This window comes from Hypomesus transpacificus, chromosome 20, assembly GCF_021917145.1.
Source record: "Hypomesus transpacificus isolate Combined female chromosome 20, fHypTra1, whole genome shotgun sequence".
In the NCBI taxonomy this organism is placed as follows: domain Eukaryota; kingdom Metazoa; phylum Chordata; class Actinopteri; order Osmeriformes; family Osmeridae; genus Hypomesus; species Hypomesus transpacificus.
Window position 1 is genome coordinate 4,108,774 of NC_061079.1, and position 21,445 is coordinate 4,130,218.

General features: G+C 41.7%; 1 protein-coding gene across 2 annotated transcripts in view; it reads left to right on the plus strand.

Annotated features, from left to right (window-relative positions):
* Positions 1–21,445, plus strand: part of zgc:165604 (uncharacterized protein LOC792578 homolog) — a 43,824-nt gene that overhangs the window by 13,901 nt on the left and 8,478 nt on the right. The window contains exons 8-14 of one of the 2 annotated variants that reach the window (XM_047043226.1): positions 1,396–1,401; positions 2,407–2,418; positions 4,811–4,879; positions 11,919–12,329; positions 13,242–13,326; positions 14,702–14,770; positions 19,035–20,826. The gene's annotated coding sequence lies outside the window, so the exon portion shown is untranslated. Of the gene's footprint in view, positions 1–1,395; positions 1,402–2,406; positions 2,419–4,810; positions 4,880–11,918; positions 13,327–14,701; positions 14,771–19,034; positions 20,827–21,445 lie in introns of both variants that reach the window. The other variant, XM_047043227.1, reaches the window with a different exon arrangement.

The window sequence follows — 21,445 nt, forward strand, 5'->3', positions numbered from 1 at the left end:
TCTGTGTACAATGCATGACTACAAATATTCACAAGTGGGTCAAAGGATCCACAGTCTGGTTGAACAGGGCAGCGTTTGTTTTACCTGATAAGGAGGTCATGGTCTGAAAGTGATTCTAAGATCAGCTGGCTGTATTTACAGTGGAGCTGTTGGTGAATTGACTGGCCTTACAGTGGATGGAGGAGGTTGGAGTGGTTATATGCTCAGACTCTAGTGCAGTTCTGATGAGTGTACAGTCCTTCACATCCCACAGTAGACAGGACCTGCTGGATGAGGTGCTCCGAGGTCACAATGGTGTGAGGAGGATGGGTGTGTGGATAAAACTGATGTGGGTTCCAGACAGTCTGGCTAAGCAGGCCCTCATGGAGGAGGGGGGTGAGGTGATGGTGTCTATCCAGCCATCTGACGGGAGTCATCCGACGGGAGTCAGATGGCTGAGCGGTGAGGGAGTCGGGCTAGTTATCAGAAGGTTGCCGGATCGATTCCCCGCCATTCCAAATGACGTGTCTTTGGGCAAGGCACTTCACCCTACTTGCCTCGGGGGGGAATGTCCCTGTACTTACTGTAAGTCGCTCTGGATAAGAGCGTCTGCTAATTGACTAAATGTAAATGTATGTATCAGTAAGGCAGAGGCTGAGGCCCTGATATGGACAGAGGTAGTCTGGTCTGGAGATGGCAGAGAGAATGTGATGGAGGGAGGACAGACAGACACCTTTACAGGGTTAAGGTAGAAGTCAGACCAGTACTTAACTCGTATAAGAATGGCCAGGGGAGAGGCTATGAGGGCAGAGTGAGTCTGGTCACCCAGGAGCTGGAGAGATGCATCTTGTCTCTGAGGCTGAGAGACTACAGGAGGTCAGATAGAGGAGGGGACATCTGTCAGATCATCTTCGTGTGGGTTTATGATCCAGGGAGGGTCATTGTTCTGTAGGTAAAGAACATGATTATGAACATCTCTACATTATCTATGACGACAAAGTCTCTCTGCCTACTGATACAATTATACTTTCAAATGTAAGTAAGAGTTGGAGCATTAGTGGTGGTTAGCTGGTTATGCTGCCCATTCTAACCACTCCATACTCTGAGCTTGTATATATATCTACAGTGTTTGATGACACAGACTCACGTCACTTAGCAGTGGTGCACAGTGAAGAACATGATAAAAACGTGCAACTCTAATGCATAGTGTCATAGATTACACGGATGTATGTTGATGTAGGACTTTTAACATACAGCAGCTGCATCTCATAGAGCATCCTTGCTTTCAAAATCTGGTTACTGACACTAACATGTTACTCATCATCAATGTTTTAGATGAACTCACACAGTATACTGATGTGTTCTGTTTTAATGATGTTTTAACTTTCTATTTCATATCCTTCTACACAACTTCAGCATCAAGTGAGTAATTTCAAATATCTGTTTCATGACATACAACATCATGGGTTAAGAATGTACCAATATATTTCAGACTTTGTAGATAACACTGCTATTGTTTTCTTCAACATTTCATGGTGCCATCATTCAAATATCTGAAAACCCTCCCTTCATGGTCAAACCTGTGAGCAGAGATACACTCACATTATTATTCAGATGTATCCCATAATAACCTTTGATCCTAAACTGCACTTGAACCTGCTCCCAGGTACAAAACCACAGAGAGAAGGACTCTAATAAGGAGAGGATGAAGAAAATGTGTTATAAACTCTCACATTTAAGATATTTGGCAAAACAAGTATGCATTTAGGATGACCTCTAACATGAATTAAAACATACTATCACGTTCTGATCAGTTGAGAGGGAAGAGTATGAGTGAGAGCATTCAATGTTTTTTGACTTTTATCTCATCATACTGCCTATTCTAACCACTCTATCCTCTGAGCTTGTTTAAATCCACAGTGTTTGAACAGACAGGCTCACACCACTTAGCAGTGGTACATATTAGTGAAGAATATGTTGAACTAACATGACACTCCATAGCTTATACTGATGTCACAACCATGTTAGTGGGAGGTGACAAAGAGTCAGACAAGTTGTGGGAATGAGGACGTCAAAAGTATTTATTAAACTAAAGTAACATAAACACCAATGTTTAGTGTGGTAATCAAGGGAATAAGTACTGTATTGAGTGGATTTGTGAATGTTTGCATGTGTAGGGTGGTATTAGCCTGGTCCTAACCAGACCCTCTAAGAGCGTCTTAAGAACGTTCTAAGAGCGCTTTAGAACGCTCTTAGAACGTTCTTAGGAAGATCTTAAGGTTAAGAGCTTCTTAACGAATCTGGGAAACCCGGCCATAATCATGATATTCATCATCATTGATTGGCAACAACATACACAATGATACTTTACTGATGTGTTCTGTTGTGATGATGTTTTAACTTTTAATTTTCTATCCTTCAACACAGCTCAGTTAGAAGGTGAGTCATTTTCCTTGTTTCATGTCATATAACATCATGTTTGTTTTAGACTTCAAAGATGACACTGCTACTGTTTTATTTTATATTTCATGGTGCCATTGTTTAAATATCCCCCAAACACGTAGTTTTAGTTAGTCAAGGTTCTTCACAAGGAGGAGGGTAGGGGAGGAGGTCTGCATGATGTTGTATGGGAATGGTTTGGAAAACATGGAAGACATTCAGGTTTCTGGAGTCTAAGTGGTTGTCACGTGTAAGAAGGTGATCAGTGATGTGTGTTTCCAGGAAGGTGTGGACAGAGGACCCACCAGGGCCTCCATGAAGATGTATGTGGTTCTGGTTTGAGTAGTAATATATTATGGGTGCAGCAGCTATGTTGCAGCAGCTCTGCTCTGACCAAGCTAGACACAGTGCAGCCCAGGTCCTAAAACTGTGCAGTGGGGCAGTATGAGGACAGGGTGGGAGCCGACTTGGCTGAGATGTTCTGTAGTCGAGTGCTTTCTGTGTACAATGGATGACTACAAATATTCACAAGTGGGTCAAAGGATCCACAGTCTGGTTGAACAAGGCAGCTGTTGTACCTGTTAGGGAGTTCATGGTCTGAAAGTGCATCTAAGATCACCTGGCTGTATTTACAATGGAACTGTTGGTGATTTGACTGGTCTTACAGTGGATTGAGGAGGTTGGAGTGGTTATATGCTTAGACTCTAGTGCAGTTCTGATGAGTGTACAGTCCTTCACATCCCACTGTGGACAGGACCTGCTGGATGAAGTGCTCCGAGGTCACAATGGTGTGAGGAGGATGGGGGTGTGGGTCAAACTGATGTGGGTTCCAGAGTGCAGACAGTCTGACTAAGCAGGCCCTCAGGGAGGAGGGGGGTGAGGTGATGGTGTCTATTGAGGCAGAGGCCATAATATGGACAGAGGTAGTCTGGTCTGGAGGTGGCAGAGAAAATGTGATGGAGGGAGGACAGGCAGACACCTTTCCAGGCTTCAGGTAGAAGTCAGACCAGTACATAACCCGTATAAGAATGGCCAGGTGATAGAGGGGAGGGGCTATGAGGGCAGAGTGAGTCTGGTCACCCAGGAGCTGGAGAGAGGCAACTTGTGTCTGAGGCTGAGAGACTACAAGAGTTCAGATAGAGGAGGGGACATTTGTCAGGTCAAAAAAACAAACAGTCTGACTAAGCAGTTCCTCAGGGAAGAGGGGGGTGAGGTGATGGTGTCTATGAGTAAGGCAGAGGCTGTATATGGACAGAGGGAAAGCGCGAGGTTAAAGGTGAGTGTGACGGCTCATGGCATTACAGGACTGACGGTGGGGGCCATGTAGTGGGATTGTACAAGCAGAGGGAGATCTTCAATAGTCCTTTTCTAAGAGAAACCAGACCAATAGGTAGGATTTAGATGTGTGCTGTCAGTTAAACGTGTTATTAACGGCGTTAGCGCAAACCCAAATTAACAGCTTCAATTTGTTATCACACGATTAACTTTTTTTGGGCTTAGCAAACTTTGTCGTTTTTTCCACATGCTGTTGCAACAACTACTGACGTTAAAAAAACTACAACACCACACCGGATCTAGCTAGACTGGAAACAAAACAACAGGCACGCCACACACACTTGTTTGGGCTTGTGAGCCGGCTAAAAAGTAGTAGGCTAATGTTATGTTTTGAGTGGATGGCGAGAGTGAGACGTCGAAATGGATGCCAATAAGATTCTGAATGGAAAGTTTACTTTTAAAAAGTTGCCAAATGGTTCCATTGACAAGACCAAAGTGATCTGTGTGTTTTGTCGTTTTGAACTGAGATATCATCGCAGCACGTCTAGTCTGAAATACCACTTGATGGCCAAGCACACAGCTGATGCGAATTCTCCGCCCCCTCGTCAAAGCCAGGCGATTGCAATGTTGTTTTCAATTAAAAATAAAACATTGGCACTAAGCAATCAGATCAACTTTTCCATGTGCAAATAACGGGACAAAAATAAATCAAGGGACATTTAGAATAGATAAAAATGTGCGATTAATTGCAATTAATCGCGAGTTAACTATGACATTAAAGTGATTAATCACGATTAAATATTTTAATCGTTTGACTGAACTAATTTAGATGTCTGTCTCTGGACCACACTCCAGTACAGTAGGTGGTGGTAGTAGACCTACAACAAAAATCTGACATGTGAAACAGAAGAAACATTCTTGTTGTAAAACATCAACACAGAATCAAATGTCAGGAATATACATTCAATATATGTTTGCTGTATTTGGTTTGGAAATGGAACATGAAATAATTGATAATTTATGAAATTATATTTTATGTTGTTCCAAGTAGCTTGACAGAGAATGTATTACTGCAGTGTAATATATCCAACATGTTAGTTTTCCATCATTGTTTCAGCTGAACAGTATTTACAAAGGGAGAGCCCAGAGGACACGAGGAAAAGAAAGGAATCTGCTCGTTGTCTTGGTGAGTACGAAAGACCATTTAAAAGACATATACAAATCAGTGTGGTGAACAAGGAGAAAGGAATAAAACCTTCAGTTTGTACATACACGTACAGTATATTTATTACTGTACTAGGAGTGCTTTGTATCTGTTATCAAGCTTTTTTTAATCCACAAGATTTGCTTAACTGTTGTGCTTGTGCAGTTTTTGCAGTGTGTTTTTTAAAGAAATGTGAAAATGACCCACTGTTGTACTTGATAGGAGGTTGAGGAAATGGGTCCCAGTTCAAAACTGCTATCAGGTTCTACGAAGACAATATTTGGAACTTTGTGTTTACTTCAGGCAGGTAGCAGGTAGATGTTACGGTTGAGTGCAGGGGTAACGGGTGTGAACCTGTGAAACTCACTCCTCAGGTGAGTGGACGCCTTGTAGTGACGGAGCGTGCCCACGTCCGTTACATACCGTCACACAGGGTAGGACACAAACGTAGGAGAGACAGGCAGGCTGAGTGTTTAAACCAAGGTTTTATTCTTGAACTGGGAGACAGGCAAGATATTTAAAGTAACACAGGCAAGGACAAGACAAACACTGGACACAAAACAGGAACCTAAATACATAGAACCAAACAAAACAGAGGTGGACATAATGACACTAACGAGAACAGAACACACAGTAATCAACAAGAAAAGTGAAGACAATGACACAGGGACACAGGGAAACACCAGGGGCCTGTACTACGAATCATGATTTGGCGTTAGCGAGGTAGCTTCAGGTTCAACCCAGGGTTTTCTGTACTACGACGGTGGATCACTTGTTACTGTGGTAGATCGCTATGGTAACACGGCTATACGCAACGGCTAACCTGCTCGGGAGCAGGTTAGATCAGAGATCAACCGGTACAAAAACCCCGCCCACTAACTCATTCTTGACAATAATATCGTCACCGTTCATAGAAGATCCTGTGAAGCTTGGTGCGCGAATAGTGAGAGGTGCGCTCAGAAGAGCCAGAACATTTAGAGACTGACAATACTCTTGCATTCCCTCATGAGTATCTTTCTGAAATATATAGGTTCTTAGCAGAGGGAATTACTTATATTGCCAGCTTCTTGAGCCGTATGTTGCCAATGAGACACATTGAAGCTGTGCACTCACAGTCCCACAGACTGTATGCATAGCGTTTCGCTATTTCACTATGGGTACTTTTATAGTGTGGGTGATGCAGAGAACCTGAGCAAGAACACGGTCTGCCGCGCAACTTGCAACGGATTTTCTTTATGGCTGTTGCCACCATCTCCACTAGATTGCAGGGCTTGATATTAACTTTTTGAGGCTCTTGGCCTTTGGACAAATACATTTACATTTCACTTGTCTATGCACTAAAGTCACTTGACCCCGGATACCCTTAAATAGCCTGACCAAGTGATCGGGCAAAACTAGCCTGCCTAACGGAGGTTGCTTTCTCAGGCAAATGACGAATGAACAGGCTTGGTTAAAGAAATCCGAGATGCTGGCTATATTCATCAGGCTCGGTTAAAGAAATCCAAGATGCTGGCTATATTCATCAGGCTTGTATCTACATTAGGCAGTCCTCCCTGACGTTTCTGGTGTAGAATGGAGTGTAATACAACATTGTGCACACTGCCAGTGAGCGAGTCTGACTGAGGCTAACGTCAAAACAGTGTAACAGGGACGCAGTCTCACTCTGAATGCCAGTTTAAACAAATCAGAAAAATTATCGGACCAGCTGGCTAAAAGCAGAATTCCCATATCTCTTGAAAGCTGCCCTGCTCGACTTTTTAGATGTAGACTTGACTGTAAAACTGTACAGCGACAGATCAATGGGTAATCGCTTTCTCTCTTAAAGGCTGTCCTCTTTGACCTTTTTGGTCTTTTTAAATCTAACTATTTGTATTATCCGTGTGGTCCTTTAGCCATTTTAAATGCTATCCTTTCCCGGTTTTCTGCAACCACATTGTGCGCGCGTCTCAAATGTTTACAAACAAATAACTGGTCCATACCTTGTGTTGCCGAGAACACCGCAGCATTAGCCGCAGGGGCGGTTTTAGCTAATTGGAGGCCATGGGCAAAGAATAATTTCGAGGCCCACCATAATCCGCAAACCCCCATAATGAGCCCTTTGTGTATGCGAAGCGGAGTATAAGCCACACTTTTAAGCTAAGAACGTCACTGTTGCACCTGCCCTGACGCATTTACGCGGCGGACAGCTTGGATACCGATCTAACTAGACAACATTTGCAATCAAGGGGAACACTTAAATTAACTATAGATTATAGCATTACACATATCAAAACAGAACAAACACAACAATAGAGCTCCAAACAACGCTTATTTAACTAAACCAATGCCCTTAACTTAGTAGCTTGCCGCAGGGCATTCTGGGTAACAAGAGCAATGCACAAGTATAGGCGAGCTTACAGCATTGTGTAACACACTTCGGTTGTGGATAGTATGTCCAGAAATAAAGCCAAGTCACTCATTTAGTGGCAGAATCCATTGTTATGTCTACAAAGTTATTTTAGATATACATTTAGCTAGCTTGCAAATCCCGAGGATAGCCTACTGTAGCAGCCCTTTCTATGTGACAACGGACATAGGTGTTTTGTCCCTCGGGAGTTGCCGTAGGCTTGATGCAAAAAGCATTACATGAAATCAGTGAGGGCTATTCGGATAGTGATGTCAAGAAAAGCAGTGGTAAATTCAAGTTATAAAAAGAGACCGTGTCCGTGTCTTATTGTCCACACAATCCTATATATCTAAAACAAACTTATAAAGAGCTCGGTTACACTACCAAAGTTGAATTAGTAATTATGTTAGCGATGCTAGCGTTATTTTACTAGCTAGCCTATAACATTTCACTGGGTCTTGCAGCTGTTTGATTAACTGAAATTATTATGAAATGTTATGTTGTACTAGCCATTTGCCTACTTTAGCAAGTCACTGTATTTCCAAGCCCTGATAATGTAACTAAAATGACACAGTAAATAATTCCTCTTTCAAGTAATAAGCCCCCGTTCAATCATAGATCCGCTCAATCATACACACTCCACCACACGACAAATTCTCCTAACAGAAACATCATGAACTGAATCATATGTTCCATGCTGGATTTAAGATAAAATTTAGCTATAAAGAATATAATTAAGGAATTGTGTTTTCATGCTTGATTTGAATTGTCGGGGAGGAGATCCTGTCCCAAGCGGAGGAGTTCAAGTATCTCGGGGTCTTGTTCACGAGTGAGGGAAGAATGGAGCGCGAGATCGCAAGGCGGATCGGTGCGGCGTCCGCAGTGATGCGGACTCTGCATCGGTCCGTCGTGGTGAAGAAGGAGCTGAGTCGAAAGGCAAAGCTCTCTATTTACCAGTCGATCTACGTTCCTACCCTCACCTATGGTCACGAACTATGGGTAGTGACCGAAAGAACAAGATCGCGAATACAAGCGGCCGAAATGAGCTTTCTCCGCACGGTGTCCGGGCTCTCCCTTAGAGATAGGGTGAGAAGCTCGGTCATCCGGGAGGGGCTCAGAGTAGAACCGCTGCTCCTCCGCGTCGAGAGGAGCCAGCTGAGGTGGCTCGGGCATCTCATAAGGATGCCTCCTGGACGCCTCCCTGGTGAGGTGTTCTGGGCACGTCCCACTGGGAAGAGGCCCCGGGGAAGACCCAGGACACGCTGGAGGGACTATGTCTCTCGGCTGGCCTGGGAACGCCTCGGGGTCCCCCAGGAAGAGCTGGTGGAAGTGACCGGGGAGAGGGAAGCCTGGGCCTCCCTGCTTAGGTCGCTGCCCCCGAGACCCGGCCCCCGGACAAGCGGTAGATGACGGATGGACGGACGGATTTGAATTGTCATTCGTTTGCACTGACAAGTGATTTATTTTAATTATATTTAAAAAAAAATACTATAGGACGAGGCCCCCCTGGTGGCCGAGGCCCCGGGCAACTGCCCGACTTGCCCAATGGGACTCACCGCCCCTGATTAGCAGAGAACACTGCAGCATTAGCACAAAACACAACGACATTTGCAGCAACGCTGCATTTCAAGTTCACACCAAATCGTTCTCCAGACCACTAGGGCAGTGCATGCAAAATGGGTTGTTTTTGGTGTTTTACCTGTTGTTGTAAAATCATGGAGGCCTAGCCTGGCTGCCAGCCCAACTTAGCCCCGTCCACAAAACAATTTGGTCGGGAAGTTGGGTCTGGAGGGGCTCGTATTGGGGACAAACTATATAAAACCAGTAGCTGGTCGGACCAATGAAATTGCCAGGGCGGGCTTTATACGATGATGGACAGATGATCAACAGTAACGTAATCAACAACGTCACGAAAGAGCGCTTGGGTTGAATTCGTTTTCAACCAACAGTATATTACGTTGCTCTGATTGGTTGTAGGTCTATCCAATTGAGTGAAGAGGCATTTGTTTTACGAGTTCGGTTCGGTTGAAACACACCCCATAATAACAGCCCAACGGAGAGTTATCAGACTCATATTCTGACTAGAATTATGAGTATGACTGGGCTGTGATTATGGGGCGTGTTTCAACCGAACTTGTACCCCTACCTGTTGAATGCAAGCAATTTCATTGTTCTATAGGCCTTTTGTAGCTATACAATATCCTACAAAAGGGACTAATTCAGGCAATTCAGCCTTGTACTTGTTGGCCTTACAATATGTAAAAGTATTGCCTAATGCTACTTACCGTTTTGAATTATGGTTTTATGTTTATTATTTATTTGCTCCCACAATCGTTTGCCACTGCAGGGTTGCAACTAAAATAATACAGCAACAAAAGTTTAACGTTGTGGAATGCACCAGTATAATTATGGTCACATCTTCAATAAGTCATGTAGCTTACGCATTTACAGCCTCTGCTATTTTCTGCCAGCTTGGCAGCAGCAACTTTGTTTAATTTTGTCTGTATTATATGTCTGTATTCCTGATATGTTTGTATTACAATATTTCATGCAGGAGGGGTAGACAAAGTTTGTAAGATAATTGTCTGCTCCTCCTGCGTTAAATATGCGGCTCTTGTTTTGTCCATGTTTGCGATTGGACATACGGTGCAAACACGGCCCCTTTATGTAACAGCACACGTGTCTGATCCGATCTGGGATCCGATCTGAAAGATCTGGGTTGAGTTAGAGAATTGATAACCGCCGTCGTAGTACCGCTTATCGTGATTACGATTGTTAGTTTTGCGCAGCCGGGTAACTGAAAGTAATCCAGAGTATGTTGATCTTGATTCGAGCCCCAGGGCGGGGCAAAACATAAATATAGCTGCAAGTTAAGTGGAAAAATATGTATTATGTTTTTGATCAATTTCTCAACGTTTGAAATGATGTAAATACTTTTGTAAGTTCCTTTGTATAGTGAAATAATTCCAAGAATCGAAGTTGAGAACATTTTAAGCCCTAACAATTTTAAAGGCAAAATGTTGTCAAATTGGCATAATAGATAGTTACACTGGGATTAACCAGAAGACTTGAAACTGTAATTTCTGTCAGAATAAAAAAAGACATGTTCATACCTGACTGGAGTAGAACCCACCATACAACAGTATTGCGTCTCATCCTACTAAGCAATTCACAGACTTGGACATTGTACATTTTTTGTATCACAAAATAAGAAATGTCTCCAATGGCACCCATTGTCAGATTTGGTTAAAACTCAAACAGATGTAATTTTGTCCTATTTATATATGGGACATACAAACAGGATAACGGGATGACTGGGTTGCTGCTTTAAAGAATAGCTTACTCGTAGTGCTTTGAAAAGGTTGCTTGGGGTGCTATAACTTGTCATGTAAGGGAATTTCAAATCACGCCTAGCATCAGTGGCGATTTGTCCTGGCTTAAGTTCCTGAAATGAATTTGCGAAACAGGCAACAGGCTGAACAATCAATATACTTCATTCGAGCTCATTTGGTTGTGAATCTGACACTACCATGCATAGACTCCTAAACTCGCTAAACAGATGATCAGAGTGTTGTTATGGGCTGAAATAAACACTCCTCAATATGTTTTACAACCGGAGGATTGACCAGAAGACTACAACCGTTCTGTAAAAAAAAAAAAAAAAAAACTTTGTTTACCAGCACAACGTCTCATCCAAGTGAACCATTGCCTGATCTGGACTCTGCCATGTATCTGCCAGGATAATAAAATAAGATGTTTCTCCAATGGCAAGCACTTTCAGATTTGGTCCAAGTTCAAACAGCTGTAATTCAATCATATTTTCACATATCAAGGTGAAACTTTGCAGGGTACTTCAAGGTGGTGTAATCTTAAAGCCTATTAGGTTTGAAAAACCATCATTCAAAATGACATTTGATTTAGTGACATAAATGTATTAAGGCAATGTGGACATTTACATAAATACACCCCTTTCAGCCATTTTGTATTTGATTCAACTGTCTTAATTAACATGTTTAAATATGTCAATGATACATATCTGTACAAAATGTCAAGTCAATTTGACCTTTTTTGTAGGAGGAGATCTATTTTGAAGGTTTTCCCAATGTATCACTGTACAGGAAAATCCATAATGGTGACCCTGACGGAGGAATCCTAAATACTAACAAAAACAATAGGTTCCTTCCTACCGGAGGAACCCCAATAAGAATACTAACAAGAACAATAGGTTCCCTCCTACCGGAGGAACCCTAATAATAATAAGAATACTAACAAAAAATAGGTAATAATAAAAATAATTCCTCCTACCGGAGGTCGAGCTGGGGCTGGGCCAGGCCATTGTCGCTAGATTGAGCGACTTTTCACTTTCCCTGGAGACAAAAATTATCTAGCTAATTTTAACGACTTTTGGTGAGTCTCAACACTGTGCTTGTCAGCGTCCGACCCAGCTACCCAGTACTTCTGAAATTCTAGTGTTGTACCTTTTTTTTATTTTTTTTATTCAAGTTGGGACTGGGGTACCAGTTTTTGTAAAAACCCTTCAACATACTGTATTTATCTAAATAAATATCAGCAAATCACCAGCTGTTTAATGGATTGATTTCAAACCATAATTCATATTTTTATATAACCCTCCAGAAATACAGCTAGAATACAAACATCCAGAGGACATTCACAGATTAATAAAGAATCTGGAGGACAAAGATCGACACCTAGAGGAGAAAGAGACACAACTGGATCAAATGACCCAGCAGGTGAAAGAGAAGGAGGAGCTTAGAAAAGACCTGCTGGACAAGAACAACCAAGTAAAGCAACTCACAGTCCAACTGCAGGAGAAAGACTCTGAACTGGAAAAGAGGAATCAGAGACTGAGAGAGAAGGAGGGAGAATTAGAAGAGAGAGACCAACAACTGAAGAGACTAGAGAGTAAAGTTAAAGAGACACAGAAGAAACTGCAAGAGAAGGACAAACAACTGGGAGAGAGAGATACACTGCTGAAGGAGAGAGACAGACATATGGAAGATGTCAAAAATAAAAACAATAAACTTGGTAAGATTTCATGATGTCACTTGTTCCTGATATAATTTATGTAATCAATTTTAAGTGTTTTGTATTTGGAAAAGGTACGGTTGGTACATTTATCAAAATGTATTTATTGTTCAGTATCATAGTCAGATGTCTCTGTTTGTCGTGCTCTTTATGCACTGCGGAAATTACTGGCAACGGAGACTGATTTAGTTATACTACTTGTTCTTTATTCCAAACACGAAAGACCATGAAACATACTGCACTCTGCACCTAGGCCAGCCCCGTAAGCCCCTTCAGCTCATTAGCATATCCCAAGTTGTGATTGGCTGTTGCCACTGAGTAGTCTGCAACTATCTCATCAACACTATAGTTACATATACTACATCCCCCATTTAGCTAGCCTTCCGAGGTAACAGAACAATCCCGTATTGCCACTCCTATTATATCGTGTAACAACAACACTGAATAGAAACATTCCTTGACTGCAACAGCATACTCTAAGGTAACTGAATTACTACAATAGATAGGTTGTCTGTGACCACCTGTAACCCAACCAAGCACAGTCTTGTAGTTTTGTGGCAAGTTTAATGCGACGTCCTGCTCTAGTGGTTTGAGCCTCTACAACGGAGGGCTCTGTTGCTCTGTCAACACTTTGTGTCACAGCTTCTGACTCTCCTTGTCTCTCCTCTTCTTCATCCTGAGTAAAGTCAACGTGTGTGACTTCTTCATTGTCCCTATACCTGGCTGCTTTGTCCGGCCTGAGATGCCTTCTGTTCCTGCGGTAGCAAACTCCTGCTGGTGTAATTATACCGTATGACCTTGGTTCCTGTCTGACTCTTGCTATTGTTGCTGGCTTTCATCCTTTTGCTGTTTCCATGCACACTTTCTCTCCCTCCTGAAATGGTGCAAGCGGCGTTGCCCGTTTTTTCGTAGCCTTCCTTTTGCAGCCGCTGTCTGTGCGCCAAGCCTTGCTGAACACGTACAGGAATCGCAGGCCGCAGAACTGCTTTACTCAAAGGTAAGCTGGTGCGCAGGACATGACCCATGAGCTGTGCAGGTGAGCACTGCACACCTGTGACTGGCGTGTTGCTCAGGTGTAGTAGTGCCATGTGAGGGTCAACCCCGGTCTGTGCCGCAGCTTTCAGCATGTTTTTAACCGGCTGAATTGTCCTCTCCACCAAACCATTAGACTGTGGGAACACTGGGCTGGAGTGGGTGATTTTGAACCCCCACTCCTTAGCATACTGAGCCATTTCAGCACTAGCAAAAGGTACATGATCTGCCACCAATTTGGCTGGAATACCATGTCAAGCGAACACGGCTTTAAACTTGGCTATGATAGTACCTGACGTTGTGTCAGTCAACCTCAGCACCTCAGGATATTTCAAAAAGTAATCCACTATCAGAAGGAATGAGGAGCCTTGAAACTCAAAGACGTCAGCGGCTATCTTCTGCCATGGAGCATCTGGCACTGGTTGTGGTAGAAGTGGTTCCTTTGGGTTGCCAGGCAATTTCTCATGACAGGCAGTAAAAGATTCAACCACCATGTGCATGTCATTTGTGAGACAAGGCCAGCCCAGTACACAAGGGACCTAGCGTGAGCAAAGGAACGTTGAATGCCCTGGTGTGCAGGATGAAGTCTCTTTAGCACTTGCGCTCTGAAGTCTCTGGGGATTATTATGCGCTTATTTACCATGAGCGCATAAAACATCTTTGATGTAGATGGAGTTTCTGATGTGTCAGTAAGGCAGAGGCTGAGGCCCTGATATACACAGAGGGAAAGGGAGAGGTTAAAGGTGAGTCTGAGGGCTCAGGGCATTACAAGACTGACGGTGGAGGCCTTGTTGTGGGATTGTACAAGCAGAGAGAGATCTTCACTAATCTTTTTCTAAGAGAAACCAGACCAATAGGGATGATTTACATTTACATTTATTCATTTAGCAGACGCTTTTATCCAAAGCGACTTCCAAGAGACTTCCCATTTAGATGTCTGTCTCTGGTCCACACTCCAGTACAGTACGTGGTGCTAGTAGACCTACAACACAAATCTGCTTAAAACTTTGAAGAATATGTTGTTCAAGCCACAAAATGTCTGAAAGAATGCACTTCACTGCCTGACCTGTGAAACAGAAGAAACATTATTGTTGTAAAACATCAACACAGGATAAAATGTCAGGAATATACATTCAATAAATGTGTGCTGTATTTGGTTTGGAAATGGAACATAAAATCATTTATTATTTATACAATTATATGTTATTAAAAGTATTTCAACACAATTTTCTGTTGCTTATGGTATTAGAAGTCAAACTGTATATGTTAAGTAGCTTGACAAAGAATGTATTACTGCAGTGTAATATATCTAACATGTCAGATCTCCATCATTGTTTCAGCTGGACAGTATTTACAAAGGCAGAGCCCGGAGGCCAAGAGGAGAAGAGAGGAATCTGATTATTGTCTTGGTAAGAATAAAAGTCAAATACTACAGATAAAATAAAAGGGATTTCCATTTCTACAGTGAAGGCACATTCTCAAGTCTATTTTTGCTCTTAATATTGATTATATTTGAATAATTGATTCAAACAGATCCAACACAGAGGTCGTTTTTGTAAACTGTCTGTTCATTGTGTCAGGCAGCCAAACCTATTGCTGACAGGCAGTACAAGGTTCAACCACCATGCGCAGGTCATTTGTGAGACCAAGCCAGTACACAAGGGACCTAGCGCGAGCCAAGGAATGTTGAATGCCCTGGTGTGCAGAGCACTTCATACATTTTTCCAGTAACATTCGCTAGATTATGTAGCCTGACGTCATACTCATAATTATAGTCAGAAAATGAGTCTGATACTGCTCCGTTGGGCTATGAGTATGGGGCGTGTTTCAACCGAACCCGGAAAAAATGCCTCTTCGCTCAATTGAATAGACCTACAACCAATCAGAGCAACGTAGAATGTTTTTTGTTGAAAACAAATTCAACCCGAGCGCACTTTGGTGATGTGGTTGATTACGTTACTGTTGATCATCTGTCCATCATCGTATAAAGCCCGCCCTGACAATGTGATTGGTCCGAACAGCTCTTGTTCGGACATAGTTTTTCCCCAACCGAGCGACCCCAGGACCAACTTCTCGACCAAAATTGTTTGTGGTCGGGGCTAAATTTGTCTGGCACCCAGGTATTATGTATTATGGCCACTACACATTTACTGTATGGCTAGCGAGTGACTTCGAACCAGAATTTCAACATTGAATGTCAATCGTGTGCCGGGTGAACTAGACTACTGTAGTATGCAGCTAGCACAGAAGAAAGTTAGAGCTACGTAGTAATGTGACAAGACTGACTTAAAAGTACAAAAAACACAACAGGGACAGCGACAACATCGGCAACCCTGCGCCAGGTATATATTTTTTTGTTAACGTCTCTTTAATCATACAGAGACATGTAAAACAAGACTGGGTGTGTAGACACATATACGATAAGTTTCACCTCCATCTTGAAACCTAGAAAATTGCTACGTTACAAAAAACAAGAAACCAATCCGATTGGGCAACGCCAGCGTTTAACGCTCCTCATTTACATAAAGTTAAGAAAATCCAACTTGCAACGCTCCGCCCGCCTTCCCACAATGCCCCACGCGATTGACAAGTGTCAACGCTGGTTTCATTGACAATGAATTGGAAGCCGAAGCCCTGCGCCGCCCGCTCCGCTGTAGTGGACACGCACCGTTACCCGGCGTCATGGAGCCGAGCAGCTAAATACTTACTTAACACTAGCGTTGCTACTGTATCCCTGCCTGTGTTTGCGTTGTTGCGCTGTTAGACTCAACAAGTATCGTGTCGTGGTGTCGGAGGACTGATCGAAAAGCGCATCATACATTTAAGTCATTTAGACTTGCATGTACAGTACGTAACACATTAAATAATGTATTTAAACTCAAGCTTATGTGGTGCGCCGCTGTATATCAGTTGTAAAAATGTCAGTAAAAATTGACCCATCTGCAACCGACGCAAGCACACCCTAAAAACACCCTGTACCAGGGGCAATTCTAGGATAAGACCTTTAGGGGTGCTCAGCCCCCAATGACAATGTGACATGAATACAGTGCCTTGCAAAAGTGCTAAACCGCCTTGCTAATATAAATCCCTAATTTCACTGGATAACATTTACATTTAGTCATTTAGCAGACGCTCTTATCCATAGCGACCTACAGTAAGTACAGGGACATTCCCCCCGAGGCAAGTAGGGTGAAGTGCCTTGCCCAAGGACACAACGTCATTTGACACGGCGGGGAATCAATCCGTCAACCTTCTGATAACTAGCCCGACTCCCTCACCGCTCAGCCATCTGACTCCCTCCTAACAATCAATACATCTACCATTATGCAAAATATTTAATGAAATAAAAAAAAAACTCAGGATGTCCCTTTTTTCATGAACTACCAGCATTAAATTATAATAAACTATATATTTTTTTAATGTATTATTATTTTTAGGGGTGCTGAGATGAAATGTAGGGGTGCGTGAGACCAGAAACATGGTCTAAAATCGCCACACATTGCAGGTTAATATAAGGCAGGGGCCCCCAAACTACGGCCCAAACATTTGGACCGGCCCTTTGAACAATGCCAGTCTTTAAAAAATAAAAATAAAATTATTTATTTTTTTATATTTTTTATTAAGTAGATGTTTTGATTTCAATAGCAATGAATATGAAAAAAGTTATTTACAATATTAATAATGCTCTTTTAATAGGCTGTGATATGTACGAATGTACGGTGCATTACATAGTAATAAACTAATTTAGCATAATAAATACTAGTGCTGTCAGTTTAACGCGTTATTAACGGCGTTAACGCACACACATTTTAACGGCGTCAATTTTTTAATCGCGCGATTAACGTTCTTTTTGGCCCAGCAATTGTTGTAGTCTTTTTCACATGCTGTTGCAGCAACTACTGACGTTAAAAAAACTACAACACCACACCGGATCTAGCTAGACCGGAAACAAAACAACAGGCACGCCACACACACTTGTTTGGGCTTGCGAGCCGGCTAAAGAGTAGTAGCAGAGCCCGTTTACGGATATTAGACATTCTCTGGTAGTAGGCTAACGCCAGACGCCGAAATGGATGCCAATGAGATTCTGAATGGAAAGTTTACTTTTAAAAGGTTGCCAAATGGTTCCATTGACAAGACCAAAGTGACCAGTGTGTTCTGTCTTTGTGAACTGAGCTATCATCGCAGCACGTCGTGGAGTCCAAAATACCATTTTGATGGCCAAGCACACAGCTGATGCGAATTCTCCGCCCGCTCGTCAAAGCCAGGCGATTGCAATGTTGTTTTCAATTAAAAAAAACATTTGCGCGAAGCAAGCCGAACCACTTTTCTATGTTGATAAGAACATTAAAATTAGAAAAAATTATGGATGAAAAAGAAATCAAGGGACATAATAGATAAAAATGTGCGGTTAATTGCGATTAATCGCGAGGTAACTATGACATTAAAGCGATTAATCGCGGTGAAATATTTTAATCGTTTGACAGCTCTACTCTGTATATTTCCCTTTACTTTAATCATTTTGGAGATATGAAGTTGCCTTTGCACATGGTAACATTTTGTAGTGTCTTTCTCATTTGTGGAACAGATCAAGTCCCTGGGTCAATGTGGCACTTAGGCCGTGTTCACGCTTGACTTCTTTTTTTAGAAAAAGGCGCTGCCTTCAAAAAGGCGCTGGACGTCACCCAGCGCTTTTCTGAAAAGTTGAGAAAACTGAACTCAAAAAGGCGTCGGGCTCAGCGCTTGTTTTGAAATTTTTAAAAGGCGGCCGCTTTTTAAAAGAGGCGGCCGCCTTTTTCCTTTTCTCATAGGGTTGCATGTAAAAAGTCGCTGAAGGCAGCTGAAAAAATAAGTCAAGTGTGAACGCGGCCTTATTTATGGATAATAGGTGCCACAGGTGCAAATTCACCATTATGTTAATCATTTGGCCATTTTATAATATATTCTGTATTGCTTCTCACCCTATAAGAAGACATATGTCCTACGAATCAGTTTAGCATTTCAAGTCAATCGGAACTACGGTTCATGAGGAGAAGATTTGTGTCGTTTTGGATAAATCTTTATTGCACAAAAAAATCCAATTTGGCGGCCGTTCTAGGTTCTTGAGGCTTTTTTGTTCCTCATATTGCAGTAAGCAATATGTACTGAATTTCAGAATTTGGGGATGTATGGCCTGCAAAGGGCATCACTTTGAAAATTGACATATTGAGGCGTGGCCTGTAGAATCAGATCAGAATGGGATTTATTCGCCATGAAAGTTTGCACAGACAAGGAATTTACTTTGGCAGGAAGGTGCATACAATAAACATATAGGAACCTAAAATTTAAATATGTGAACTATCTATAGTAAGGGTACATAAACTAGCAGTACTAAGTGGAAATAGATTTAAATAAAATAACATGTACAATAAAATAAAATATGAGTTGCCATATTACAATGTACAAAAAATACAAATATAACAAAAAGTACAAATGTACAAGATACAATTGTGTAAATGCGATGTGATAGCACCACCTATTGTCTCATGTGGGCCATGTTTGGTATGGTAGTTACTAATGCTCTGCAGTTTCAACATGCTACATTTCTCAACTTTTTACTTTACTGATTGAAACAGATTAATGTTTAAATGAAGGAACCGTTTTTTAAATAAGTCTATCTTTCTATCACACCAGGGAGCCATGAAATTGATCAGAAGCAGTGGACCAAAAGTCTTCATGACATCCTGGATGAACTCGTTAAAGACCATATAAAAAAATTCAAGTTACATTTAGAAACTGGATATAAAGACAAGAAAGGGATCCCAGCTGGAGCACTTGAAAACATTGACACAGTGACGCTGGTGAAGCTATTACTACAATACTTCGGAGTAAATGACTCTGTCATAATGACGAGGGATGCCCTGAAAAGCATACCCCGCAACGACCTGCAAGACCTGCTGATACCCTTTCTCAGCAAACTAGGAGAAACATGGTGATGGACTGAAGTAATGAAAGTCATTCTAATGAACTGTTCTCAGGACTGCATGATGGACTGCATGATCTTCATAAATACCAGATTTAATACCATATTTTATGGCAAATGATTACATTGAAAGAATGTTATTGAGCAATCATTACAAACCTTTTGGTGTTGCTGTTTTAGAATGTTGCCGTTTTAATAATTTGCATGTGTTCATTCTACTTCTGGTGTCACTGCTTGTACAGTGGCCATGTACACAATTAATACTTTTTATCACAACACTTTTTCTTGTATACATGGACCGATGAGCTTATCATGTTTCCACTGTCTGAATAGTGTCTGTGTTCTGTCTAAAGATCCTTATAGGGCTGCCGCGATTCGTCGACGTAATCGACGATGAAAATGCGTCGACATCAATATTTTAAATTACGCATTTTTTTTTAAATTTTTTTTATAAAAAAATACAAAAAACGCTTCAATTAATTATCCATCTTATTCTTAGGGGGTCTACTATAGAAATTATGGGTGCAGCTTCCGGTGAGTAGCGGAAGTTGCGGTTTGCTATACGTTAGTCCCAGCCAGCCGTCAACAATGATTCTTTCTAAAGTAATTTCAACTATAATTTCACAAAACCTTTTATTTTTTGGGGAGGAAAATTAATTGTTTTGATTAATCGACTAATCGGAAAAATAGTCGTTAGTGGCAGCCCTATATCCTAAAAGAGCCTTCGTTTGAATGAACCATGGAGAAATAATGGATAAAATTGCTTACTAGATAAAATGCGTATTTGCATATGATGTGTTAGAAATTGCTTGCAAATGTGTGTTGCATAAGGATGTGTTAGAAATTACTTGCATATGTGGTTTTAGAACCCTTTTCCATTTTTATTATCGGTAGCAATTGCTTGCCGATGTGTATACTAGATAAGATGTGTCATAACTACTTGCTAGAGTTTGAGACAGAGTGTGTCTGTATAACAGTTAGAAAATGTTTGCATAGGATGTGGTAAAAACGGCTTGCTGAGAGAAACCACTGGAATCTATAGGTTGCTTAGGAGACAAGGTGTATTGGCAACTTCTTGTGTAGAAGTACGCACGTTATCTTGATACATGCATCGTGTCCCTTACCCAAATTTAGAGAGACGTGTCTAGTTTTCCTATGCATAGAAAAGGGTGCCCAGCATGACCCAAATTAAGCATATAGAAATGATGTGTGTTAATGAAAACCACATTCGCATACACAGTTCGTTCAGTTCACAGTTGAGTACAGTACATTTGGATTACATTCAGACGGTGTTGCTCTCTATCACTCTCTAGCTTTCGCAGCATAGGCTCTTACACTCTTTTTTACTTGGATACTTAGACTTAGAAGAAAGAGGCATTGTATTGGTTTTTATTTTATTTTTACATATCAAATAAAGTTAAGTAAATAAAGTAAGTTAAAAGACAGTCGTTGTCTGTCCTCACTTGGCCCTCCTCCAGATCCAGGGGACACACCAACACAAAGGTGAGTCCAGGGAATCACGACCAGCTATTTTGCCATGAAGACATGACCTGTTTAACTGGTGTTTACGTGTGAAGGGTTAAGATTCACTGTTCAGACTACTCTTGTGTAGGTGCAGTATTGTTCTGAAACAGAAGAATAAGGGAACAAAACTCTTGATGTTAAAAAGGAAATACCAGTGTTGTCCGGGGACAAAGGAATAAGGGAAAACAAACTTTGATGTTATAAAATGTAATGTCATAAACCCTTGATGTTAGAAACCTTGATGTTATACTGGTAAATACTTCCTGCAATGCTTTAGTTGGTTTGGTGTAGTATGATTCTCACCTGGAATCACTAGCAAACTAAGACATGTGATCTCCATTCACAAACCTATGAAACGGGAGATCCTGAGCATGACTGGGTCATAGACGAGACAGTTCAAGGTTGATAGAACATAAATCACCGCGACAACCCGTTGAGAGGCCCACGATCGTTCAACAGTTCCAATATGATGGGCGGGATGTCTCCAGGCACAGCACAAGACACATGCAGGGTTTTAAATATATATATATATATACACCAAGGGATAGTTGTAAAACAAGTGTGTTGAGGCAAATAAAATGAACGTTTTGTTCATACC